This window comes from Myotis nattereri, assembly GCF_964212035.1.
Source record: "Myotis nattereri genome assembly, chromosome: 9".
Taxonomy (NCBI): domain Eukaryota; kingdom Metazoa; phylum Chordata; class Mammalia; order Chiroptera; family Vespertilionidae; genus Myotis; species Myotis nattereri.
Genome location: NC_138084.1, coordinates 76,569,148 through 76,580,189, shown reverse-complemented (window position 1 = coordinate 76,580,189; position 11,042 = coordinate 76,569,148).

Genomic DNA, 11,042 nt, shown 5'->3' with positions numbered 1-11,042 from the left:
GAAAATAGAGGTCACTTGGCAGCACTTTGGATGCAAAGGAAGTTGAACTTTCGAAGGCAATCCCTTCGAAGGGATGATTGAGTCTCAGCAAAATACTTCATTTGCCATGTTAAACGACTATACCATCAACATAGTGTTGGTTTTGTGGTCTTATGTGTACTTCATTTGTAAATCTATTTTTTATGTTTTAGTTGAAGAAGAACTATACAGAAAAGAACATTGTTTCTACTTTTTATTTGTAAATTTAAGTAACATTGTAATAAAAATAATTTAAGTTGACAGAGCTTGCAAGATTTTTTTTTTCTTTAGAAATGGATTCAAATACTATACAAGTTTGAGAAACAGAGGACTAAGAAGCTTTTTGATTTAGTACTTTACTAGTCAGAAGATCAGAGAGGACTCTACTTGGTTTGGGGAAGAGAAATATGTCCCTTACATTTTATGTAAAAAGTCTTCAGAAATGATAAAGGAAGCAAGGGCGGAGAGAAGCACATTAAGGCAGTTCCACACGTATCATCATCAAGCTTTGGCAAGCTTAGATATGCTGAGCAAAAATTAGCACACTGATACTAAACTATTTTGTTTAAAACTCAAATATGCTTTGCTTACCCAAGCACAATTAATTGGACACCTAAGGAATAACTATGATTAAATATGAAATCACAAGCTGAGAAAATAGGCCCCAGAAAATTGCCTGGTTTGAGAGTCGTCAATTCTGGACTTTAATTCCCACCACTGTGCCTGACTCATTGTGACCTACCTCTCTCTATGTCTCAATTTCACCTCCCACCCCCTTACCCCCAGTAAAATGGAGGTAATCACCTCTGGTTTCCTCTCTGGTTACAGTGATGATGTGACAATGAAACAGGTAGTAAACATGGAGATGCTAATAAATCCTACAATAAAGAAAGTGATTAAAAAAGACTGTAGTAGCTCAGAGGGAAGGCAGGGGAGGATGGGTGGAAAGAGAGCAACTAATGAACTTGTATGCATATATGCATAACCCGTGGACACACAGACAATGGTGTGGTAAGGGCCTGGGGGGTGGGGGGGGGGACAGGAACAGCTAGAAGAGGTTAATGGGGGTGGGGTGGGGGGGAGAACCTATGCAATACTTTCGACAATAAAGATTTTTTTTAAAAGAAAGAAAAAACAGACTGTTGCAGAAAGAGGCTATTTCAAAAGGTGAGCCAATGGAAACTGGAACAAAATCTAAGATAGTCTTTGGGGAGTGTGGTCCAATGGCTATCTTATTGCCACTGGATGCTTGTTTAAAAATGCAGACCCCTGGCTCCCACCCCAGACCTACTGAATCAGAACCCCTGAGAATGGGGTGGGACATTTTACCATGCACCCCTGATGAATCTAATACACACTGATGTTCAAAGTCATTGATTTTAAAAGTTCATCTGGAAAAATACTTTCTATGCAACAAAAAGGCATCCTCTGCTCAGGGAGAGTCTTAAAAGTCTCTGTTCAGAAAAAGCAAATGACAGCTACAGCTGCTCATCAATAAGCAATTCTGTCCTGATCGGCTATGGGTTTTGCCAGATTAAAATGATCCCTTTTTACTGGCGTCCTAGAAGTCAGCTAAGCACTGCAAGTATAGAACTGCTGGACTGAACTGTCTCCATACCCTCTTCTCTCTACTGCTCCCTGTGGTCTCCTCTCGGCATCCCACACACCCCACACGAAACTAATGACCAGGGAGCACCAGAGGCAACAGGTGAGATTGGGTTGAGGATTTAAGGCAACCCAAGGGGAAACTATATGACATTCTCAGCACAAAAGCACTGAGTTCTAACACCCACAAACAGTTCACTCACTCAGTGAGTCAAGGGAAGACAGGGTTAGACTTGCCCAGTGCCTGTCAGACAAAGCATCAAGAATGTGGAGAAGCACAGGCAGACGGGATCAACAGCCATCAACTCTTGTGCTTGGAGTACCTCTCAGTGCCACAACAGAAAACGGTCAGTCCTGAGCAAGTCAGAATGACATCATTGTTGGGCTCGCTGGCCTCTTGCCTCACATTTATTAAGCTTGCCTCTTGCACGCAGTGCATGAGAGAATCCTGTGTGTAGCCAGTTCTCTCAGGGCAGACCCAGAAGTGTTGTTCCATTGAAAAGGCCATCAGGAAAGTAATGGATGGTGTTTCTCAGTGGATAGAGTATCAGCCCACACACTGAAGGGTCATGGGTTTGATTCCCGGTCAAGGGTATCTACCTGGGTTGCAGGTTTGATCCCAGCCCAGTCAGGAGCACATGGGAGGCAACCCATCAATGTGTCTCCTCTCCTCTCCTCCCCTCCCCTCCCCTCCCCTCCCCTCCCCTCCCCTCCTCTTCTCTTCTCTTCTCTTCTCTTCTCTTCTCTTCTCTCTCTCTCTCTCTCTCTCTCTCTCTCTCTCTCTCTCTCTCTTTTCCCCCCCTTTCCCATCCTCCTTTCCTTCCACTCTTTCAAAGAATCAATGGAAAAAATACAACATCAAAAAGTGGTGGACAGTACAGTTCATGTACAGAAAACCAAGGCACATGCAGGCATTTTCCAACTCTCTTCATTTAGCAAGATGCCCTGGTCAATGGATTACCAGGTCTGAATCTAATTCATTACAAAGTAGTAATGATCACCATAGCATTAGTGATATTTCAAATTTCTATTTGTACAAAGAAATGTCTTCATTCTCTGGGACTCAAATATTTCCCCCTCAACTGCACCTCAATAGTTCATGTTCTTTCTCTTCTCTGCTTTGTGGCCAAATTTTAATTCCTTATTATGGCTGAGAATATTGGACGGAGAAAGAGACTTTACCTGGAATTAGACAATAAATCAGAAGAAGCTGTAGAACTCATAACCAGATATTATCACTACTCCTTGCTTTATGCCCTATCTCCATGCTATAGTTTATCACTATATATAAAAAAGGTATTGGATTTCCAGAGAAAAACTTTGTTTGAATCCTTAGAAAGAGCATATCAAGGAGATGGACAGTCAGTCCTGATGCAGAGCAGCGTACCCAGGGTTAAGAGCGTGTACACTAGAGTCAGGAAGCCCTAGGTTGGCATCAATGACTGGTGCAACTTTGGGCAAATAACTTATGCTCTCTGAATCTAGGTTTCTGCATCTGTATAGTGGGGCTGTAAAGCTTGCCTCCTGTGTTTGCTAAGCTTAAATAATTCCTATATAGTGCTTAGATTAGTGCCTGACATGAGTAAGCCCTCCAATATTAGCCACTAATAATTATTATCTACTGAGGAAGTAGAAACAGGTAAGAAAACATTCCAATCAACTGAGCTTTCGCAGCAAAGAGGACGAGGGTGAAAGAATGAAAGGACTACATGGTTTAGAATCAGAAGACCTGACCCCAGGCCTTCCACAAGGCTTTCTCACGGCAACACAAGGGCAAATCTTTCCATACTTCTCTCTCGTGCTTGTCGTGAGGAATAAGGTCCATAATGTAAAGTTCTTTGTCCATGGAAAGCACTACACAAACGTTAGAAGCTATGTGATGGGTGACCAAGGGCTCCCTGAACGCAAACAGAGAACACCTGGAGGCTTATACTCAAGGTGTACAGGTCCCCAGGCCCCAGAGCAGAATCAGTATTCCGCTAACCCCAAGGGTAGACAAGCTACAACAAACCTGGACATCAGACAGGCACAGCAGCCTTCCTCAGAAGTGACAGGCCTGTGAGATCTGCTAAGGGTTCTGATGTGCTTTAGGTCAGACCCCTAAGAGCCTCAGGTGAGTAGTTGCAAATAAAAAACTCCTGTGCTCTTGGTTTACGGAAAAACAAAACAAAACACGAAACCGCTGTTTTCTTCCCAACAGCCCCGGTCCATGGGCTCAAGCCTCCGCGGCAGCCAGCAGCCCCGCTGCCCTTCGCGGCTGGATGACACGGGTGCCGGTCTGGGCTCTGGTGCTCCGGGCTGTGGAGCCCAGCCTGGGGGCCGGGCCTCCATCTCCTGAGGGAGCAGACTCTCCCGTGGTGGGGCGCTCCCTCCTCCCTCTCAGCCCACCAGCCTGCTGCCCCGGGAGCTGGGTCAGCTCCTCTCTGGACCTTGCCCTTCCTACCCATCCCCAGGCGTTCTCTGTCCTTCCTTGATAGACGTCTCCTCCTCAGCTGGACCTCAGATGGTAATTCCAGCTGAATGTTCTCCAATTTAGTTGTATTTCCAGTCTGGCCCTGGGACGAGGGGCATGACGGGTCTGCCTATTCGGCCGCCATTTTCTTCCTGTTCAATACTAGCACACATGTGTGCTTGTATAAGCCTAAAAAATCCTCAGAAGGACAGATGTGACTAATCACTTTGGCTGGTTATGGTAAGGTAACTGAGAACCTGGGGGGCACAAATGGAAGGGAATATCTATTTGTCCTTTTATTTTTTACTAGGGGCCCAGTGCACGAAATTCGTGCACTTGGGGGGGGGGGGCTCAGCCTACCCTGCCCCCTCTCACATACTGGGAGCCCTCAGGGGATGTCCTACTGAAGGCTTAGGCACGCTCGCTGCTCCCCTTGGGGAGTGGGCCTAAACCACAGTCTGGCCTCCCTTTGTGGGAGGCGACCGGGCTGATCAGGGGAAGGCACCAGCCCCATCACCTCGCTGTTGCAGCCACTGCCAGTCACTGCAGCCACCAAGGTGTTTTCATCAACACGGACTCCAGGTCCCTTTACCATGAAAAAATGACAACTTTCTTTAGGCATTTCCAAGATGTGTCTTTCACAGAATATGACATTTCTTTCTTTCTTTTTTTTTTTTATCCTCACCTGAGGATATGTTTCCATTGATTTTTAGAGAATGTGGACGAGAAAGGGAAAGACAGAGAGAAACATCAAAGTGAGAGGAACACTTTGATTGGTTGCCTCCTGCATGAGCCCTGACCTGGGACCCGGCCAGGGAGGAGCCTGCAACCTAGGTACATGCCCTTGGTCAGAATTGAACCCAGACCCTGTGGTTGGCAGGCCAAGGCATTATACACTGAGGAAAACCAGCTAGGACAGGATATGACATTTCTTAGCCTTCCAGCAGCGGACCTTCGTTTTTTTCTCCAGGAGTGTGGTAAAAAACCCTAGATCACCTTATTGGATTCTTATTACTCAAGTTACTAAGAATATTACCAGTGGCATACAGGGAGCTTAACCAATGAGCAGTCAGAAAAGGTGTTTCCTCTGTAGTTCACTCCGATCTCGCTGGCTCCATCTCCGGCTGAGGCTGCAGGCCTGGGCAGGGGACCCCTAGGCCCCTCCGATCACCAGCTCCATCCCTGCCCCCTCCGATCACCTGCTCCACCCCTCGGCCCCCCTCTCCCCCGCCACCTGCCTGGCCAACAGGCCTGGACACTTCAGCGGCGGGGCTGAGGGGACTGGCACCGCCATCTTTGTGATGGAGTGACAGAGTGCTGACTAATTTGCATATTACTCTTTTATTAGATAGGATACTTACTAAACTCAAGATTTTACTCAAATTTCACCCATTTTCCCACTAATGTCTTTTTTTCTGTTTCAGAACCCAATCCAGAATATTGCATTGTATTTAGGCTTTTTGAATTCTAAACCATGAAGATTATTACGTATTCAAATAACCTTTGGCCCTTGGTTACCACACTGTAGTCTAGACACTGTGTCCACCTGGCTGGTCTGCCCCATGGCATCGTAGATGTGTACACCAGCCTCCTCCTGCCAGCAACTCCCTGTCTGGCCCTGCTATGTTTATAGGGTAGAGTCCAGATTTCCTTCTTCCCTCATACTTTTGTAAGCCCTTATCATGATGTCTTGAACTAGACTCAGCCAACATGAGAAGTGGTTTTCAGCACCCGGACACACAGGCCCCAGTTCCAACTAGAGAGAGGTTTGACTTAGCAAAAGCAGGGGTATTTAAGTACTCCTTGCCCCCCAAAAGCCTTCCCTGCAGTGTTCCCTGAAGATGGTATTCTTTGCCCCTTCCTTTTCTGATCTTCCCAGAGCTGTTAGGGAAAAGGTCACAGGAGTAAGGAAGAACCAGCACCACGACCCCCTGGGCACACCCCTCATATCTCAGCAGAAATTCATCTGGGACTGTAATCAGCAACCCCAGAATTTCCACTAACTTCTAGGACTTCAGGAAATCAGCTCCCTTTCTGATCTGTGATTAAAGTTAGCTGCCCCCCCCCCCCCCCCCCCGTGTACTAGAAAAGCCCCTGTAAGGACTGACGTATATCTGCGTATTCTGGTGTAGGAGTATCACCTCTAGGCTGTGATTACTAGAAGGAGATTAAGAAGGTGGTAAAATACATAACAACAAAAAAAGTGAAACAACTTCCACTAGACTAGATCCTCTTCTTATCTCTGCCCATTTGATCATTCCAGATACTTCAAAACAATATCCAAAAATTGGGGGTCAAGGGCTGTGGACTTCAAAGGGGTCATGAAATAGGGAGTATAAGGTCATGGTTCAGAGAGAGGTCCTGCCCTAGCCAGTGTAGCTCAGTTGGTTGAGCAGTGCCCCATGCACTGAAAGGTTGCAGGTTTGATTCCCAGTGAGGGCATATACCCGAGTTTTGGGTTCCATCCCTGGTTGGGGTACTGTTGGGGTGCTGTATGGAGGCAGTCAGTTGATGTTCCTCTCTCTTCCTTTCCCTTTTCTCTCTCTCTCTGAAAAAAAAAAAAAACATATTTAAAAGAGAGAGAGAAAGAGACAGAGAGAGAGAGAGAGAGAGAGAGAGAGAGAGAGAGAGAGAGAGCCTGAAGTCAGACTGCTTGAGTTTGAATTCCAGGTCTGCAACTTCCTGCCTAGGTGATCTTGGACAGGACATTTAATATCTCTGAGCATCAGCTTCCCCCTCTTTAAAAAAAGGATAATACTAGTTATCAACCTCATAAGATTGTTGCAAGGATTTTATGAGAAAAAAAGCAACTTGGGACATTCCTAATAGATAGTAAATGCTTAATAAATGTTAGCTATTATTCGTATTATTCATATTATTTCTCCACAGAACAAATCTGACAACATAGTAGAAAAAAAACAAATCAAAAACATAAAAACACCCCAAAATAACAAAACCCTACACCAAATCCCAAAATATTTCCCTAAGGTTGAGTTCAAAAGAGTCCAAACAGCCAAGCTTGTCTGTTCCTCAAGGCCTACATCTGCCTAGGTGGGTACCCTATACTTTTGAATGTGATCATACTGCCTTCTGCAAAGGTTTGCTTTTCACCCCAGACATAAGCATGAGGAGCAATCACAGGTATTCTCAGGCCTTTGACCTTGTGGGGCTCAGCCCCCCTACATGCTGAGCTAGCAGATGTGCTGGCATCTGGGGGAAGAGAGAACCCTGGCCACTCATATATCCTTTGGGTTGCCCTTGGTGATATCAAAGTTAACGTTGTGTGCATGTCATGGTTTGCTCATGTTTGGAACCTTGGAAATGGACAAACAGCTGCTTCCCTGATCAACCAATTTCTTACCTTTTATTACCTATGAATGCCACCAAGGTCATGTTAACTAGAACTGAAATTAACTGAGAATTGACCTGTGGCATCTCCTATAAGTTATGGGCATGGTTTTCTCCTGGAAATTTTTGCAATTATAGCAATATAATACTGCCACGTAGGGAGAAAGATTTGAGAGAAATGCAATGCAGGTATTTCAATTTCCACTGGAATTTCCACACCAAGTATATAGCAAATACTGAAATTAATTAGATTCTTGGAAGAAAAGGAGCTCTGACATTTTTAGTGAGAAGAGGCTGCCCTCTGCTGGACACTAGGGAAGTCTCTATGATGGCCCTGAAGACAAGGCTGCCTCAAGAAGTTTTCCAGAAAGTGTGACACTTGGGAGTAAAACAAAACCAAAACCAAATAGCATGGCAACAAATTTAAACTTTGGTGTTGTTTTTCTGAATATTTCCAGTAATTACAGACTGTGGAAATGCAATTAAAGGAAAAGGCCCAAGGAAAGGTGAAAGGGACGAGTTAAAAAAAAAATTCATGATTCTTTAAAAAATGCAGTACTGTAAAATCAGCCTCCTTTTCTCCATAACTGCAAATATTTCACTGGCAAGAAAAAAGGGGAGCACATTATAGGAAATACCATGGAGGCTCCGAGGCATGTTGTTAAGAGGGAGACAAGAAAGAAGAATAGTTCCTAAGTGATACATGGTGTTTTCTTGTTGGCTGAGTGAACACATTTCAGGTCATTTCCCTCAAAATGGGATTAACCTTTGCTCTCATGTCTGAGGGGGTAGCAGCAGTTCCCAGAAGCTCTGCAGAAGACCAGTGGCAGAATAACAAAGGGGAAGTCTTCACTGTACTTGTCTCAAACAAACAGAGCTGAGTATAGGAAATCTACAAGGCAGGCCCCCAACATGTTCTGAGCAGGAGGGCCTAATTCCCCCACTTTCATTTTCTAATTATCCTACTCAAGACAGCCCAGGTCCTTATCTGAGTGAGCCAAGCAGTGCCAATGAGCAGGGTGTGAAAATTGAAGGTCATTCCAAAGGTTGGATCTGCCTGCTCACACCCTTTCCCCCCACCTAATAAATAGGAAATTGCCAAAATTAGCCATTCTCTTTTTTTCCAGATGTGTTATCAGACATACTGAGGTGACACCGGGATCAATGGGAAGAGACCTATAGTAAATTATTAACATCCATTAGGGTACTTCAGTACCTTATTAGTTAACTAGTGGCCCGGTGCATGAAATTTGTGCACGGGTTGGGGGGGGGGTTGAGGGGGGGTTGGGGGGGGGGAAGGGGGGATGGGTGGTATGTCCCTCAGCCCAGCCTGCACCCTCTCCAATCTGGGACATCCCCCTCACAATCCGGGACTGCTTGTTCCTAACCGCTTGCCTGCCTGCCTGATCACCCTAGCATTCTGCCTGCTGGCCTGATCGCCCCCAACTGCCCCCCCCTGCCAGCCTTCTCACCCCCAACTGCCCTCCCCTCCTGGCCTGATCGCCCCTAACCGCCTCTGCCTCAGCCCTGCCACCATGGCTTTGTCTGGAAGGACATCCGGAAGGTCTCCTGGTCTAATTAGCATATTACCCTTTTGTTACCCAGAAAGCAGGGCCCAGAGAGAATGGGATATGGGGCAGGAAAGGTTTGATAGGCTGGGAAAAGTAGAGAAAAGGGTCTGGGGAGGGGAAGAGGCCTAGGGTTGTCACTGGAAAAGGACACCTAACATTTTGCCTCCTTAATTACCTTTGATCTGGTGTAATTGTTTGCCTTCTGGTCTCCAGTATCAATAGCATTCGATATTAGAAAAACCACCTAAGGAGTTTTTTAAAAATAATGATGCTGCCTGGCTGGCATGGCTCAGTGGTTGAGCGTTGACCTATGAACCAGGTCATGGTTCGATTCCTGGTCAGGGCACATGCCTGGGTTGCAGGCTCGATCCCTGGTGTGGGGCCTGCAGGAGGCAGCTGATCAATGATTCATCATTGATGTTTCTATCTCTCTCTTCCTTCCTCTCTGAGATCAATAAAACATATTTTAAAAACATAATGACACCTAGGCCCATCTAGGATCACTGACTCGGAATTTCAAGGGGACAGGTGGGAGCAAGCAGAGAGTGGCCATTTTTATTTATTTATTGATTGATTTTTGACAGAGAGGAAGGGAGAGGGATAGAGAATGAGAAACATCCATCAGCTGCCTGCACACCCCCGACTGGGGATGTGCCCACAACCATGGTACATGCCCTTGACCAGAATCAAACCTGGGACCCTTCAGTCCACAGGCCGACGCTCTATCCACTGAGCCAAACAAGTCAGGGTGAGAGTGGCCATTTTTAAGAGGGTCCTCAGATGATTCTCTGTGCAGCTCTGGGTGAGACTCACTGCTCCACAGGTACATCTTCTCCAGCACTGAGTACAACGCTGCTGAAGCACGTAACAAACAGACCCCAAAACATGCCCTTCTCACTGGGCAACTTGGGACCCAAGAGTTAAAAGGGCAAATTACAGACCAATGGCACCAGTTGCCAAATAGTGGTTCTGCAGGCAAATGCAGGTCAAAGAGGAGGCCTCATAAGGCAGGTGTTGGCTCATATCCATGCCTGTAGGTCTGTGATAAAGAAGTTGTTGTTTTTTTAATTGATTTCAGAGTGGAAGGGAGAGGGAGAGAGAGATAGAAACATTAGTGATGAGAGAATCATTGATCGGTTGCCTCCTGCTCACCCCACACAGGGGATTGAGCCCACAACCTGGGCATGTTCCCCGAACGATCAGGAACCAAACCATGACCTCCTGCTTCATAGGTCAACAACGCTCAACTACTGAGCCACGCCGGCCAGACAAGAAGTCTGTTTCAGCTCACACAATCTTTTGGCTGTTAGGACCATTAAGAATCACTTGGTTTTACTTTTATCTCCAGGCATGTAAGGACAGAAGCAGCAGCCCAGAAACTAGAAGCAAAGTCAAAAACAAAAAATCCTACCCCCTTGACGTATTTTATGAAGATAACCTTAAGATTCACTTAAATTTTTAAAAAATGCTCATACCCAGGCAAGATGCTATTTAACCCAATTGTTAATTTAGCCATTATTTATTCTAAGAAGCTACAATAGGAGTTCCCAGTCTGTCTGGGCCACTACAATTCCATAATCTCATGTCCCTTATCTGAATTTGCCTCATTTCATTTACCAAATGTTGGCTACAAATTTGTTTTAATAATGTCAGGTCTACGTTGAACTCTATAGCTAGGAGAGCCAAACAGCTTTCAGTTTTAAAAAAAATCACTTGCTACTTGATATTATTGAACTTGAATGTATCACTACAAAGTCATCCTGCAATTAATTTCCTTTTCCTAATGGGGCGTGTGGCTGGTAGTAACAGAGCACCCCTCACTCCTGGAGGATAGGCTCTGCCTCACATTCATTCAGAAGGTTTCCTGGGTTAAGTCTGACTCTCCAAATCTATAATAATAAAAGCATAATATGCTAATTAGACCAGACGTCCTTCCAGAAGACCTTCTGGATAAAGCCGGGGCTGCGAGGGAAGCCCAGGTCCCTGGTGCCTGCCAGTGGCAGGAGGGAAGCCTGGGTCCTGGGTGGCAGAGGGAAGCTGGTGCCGGC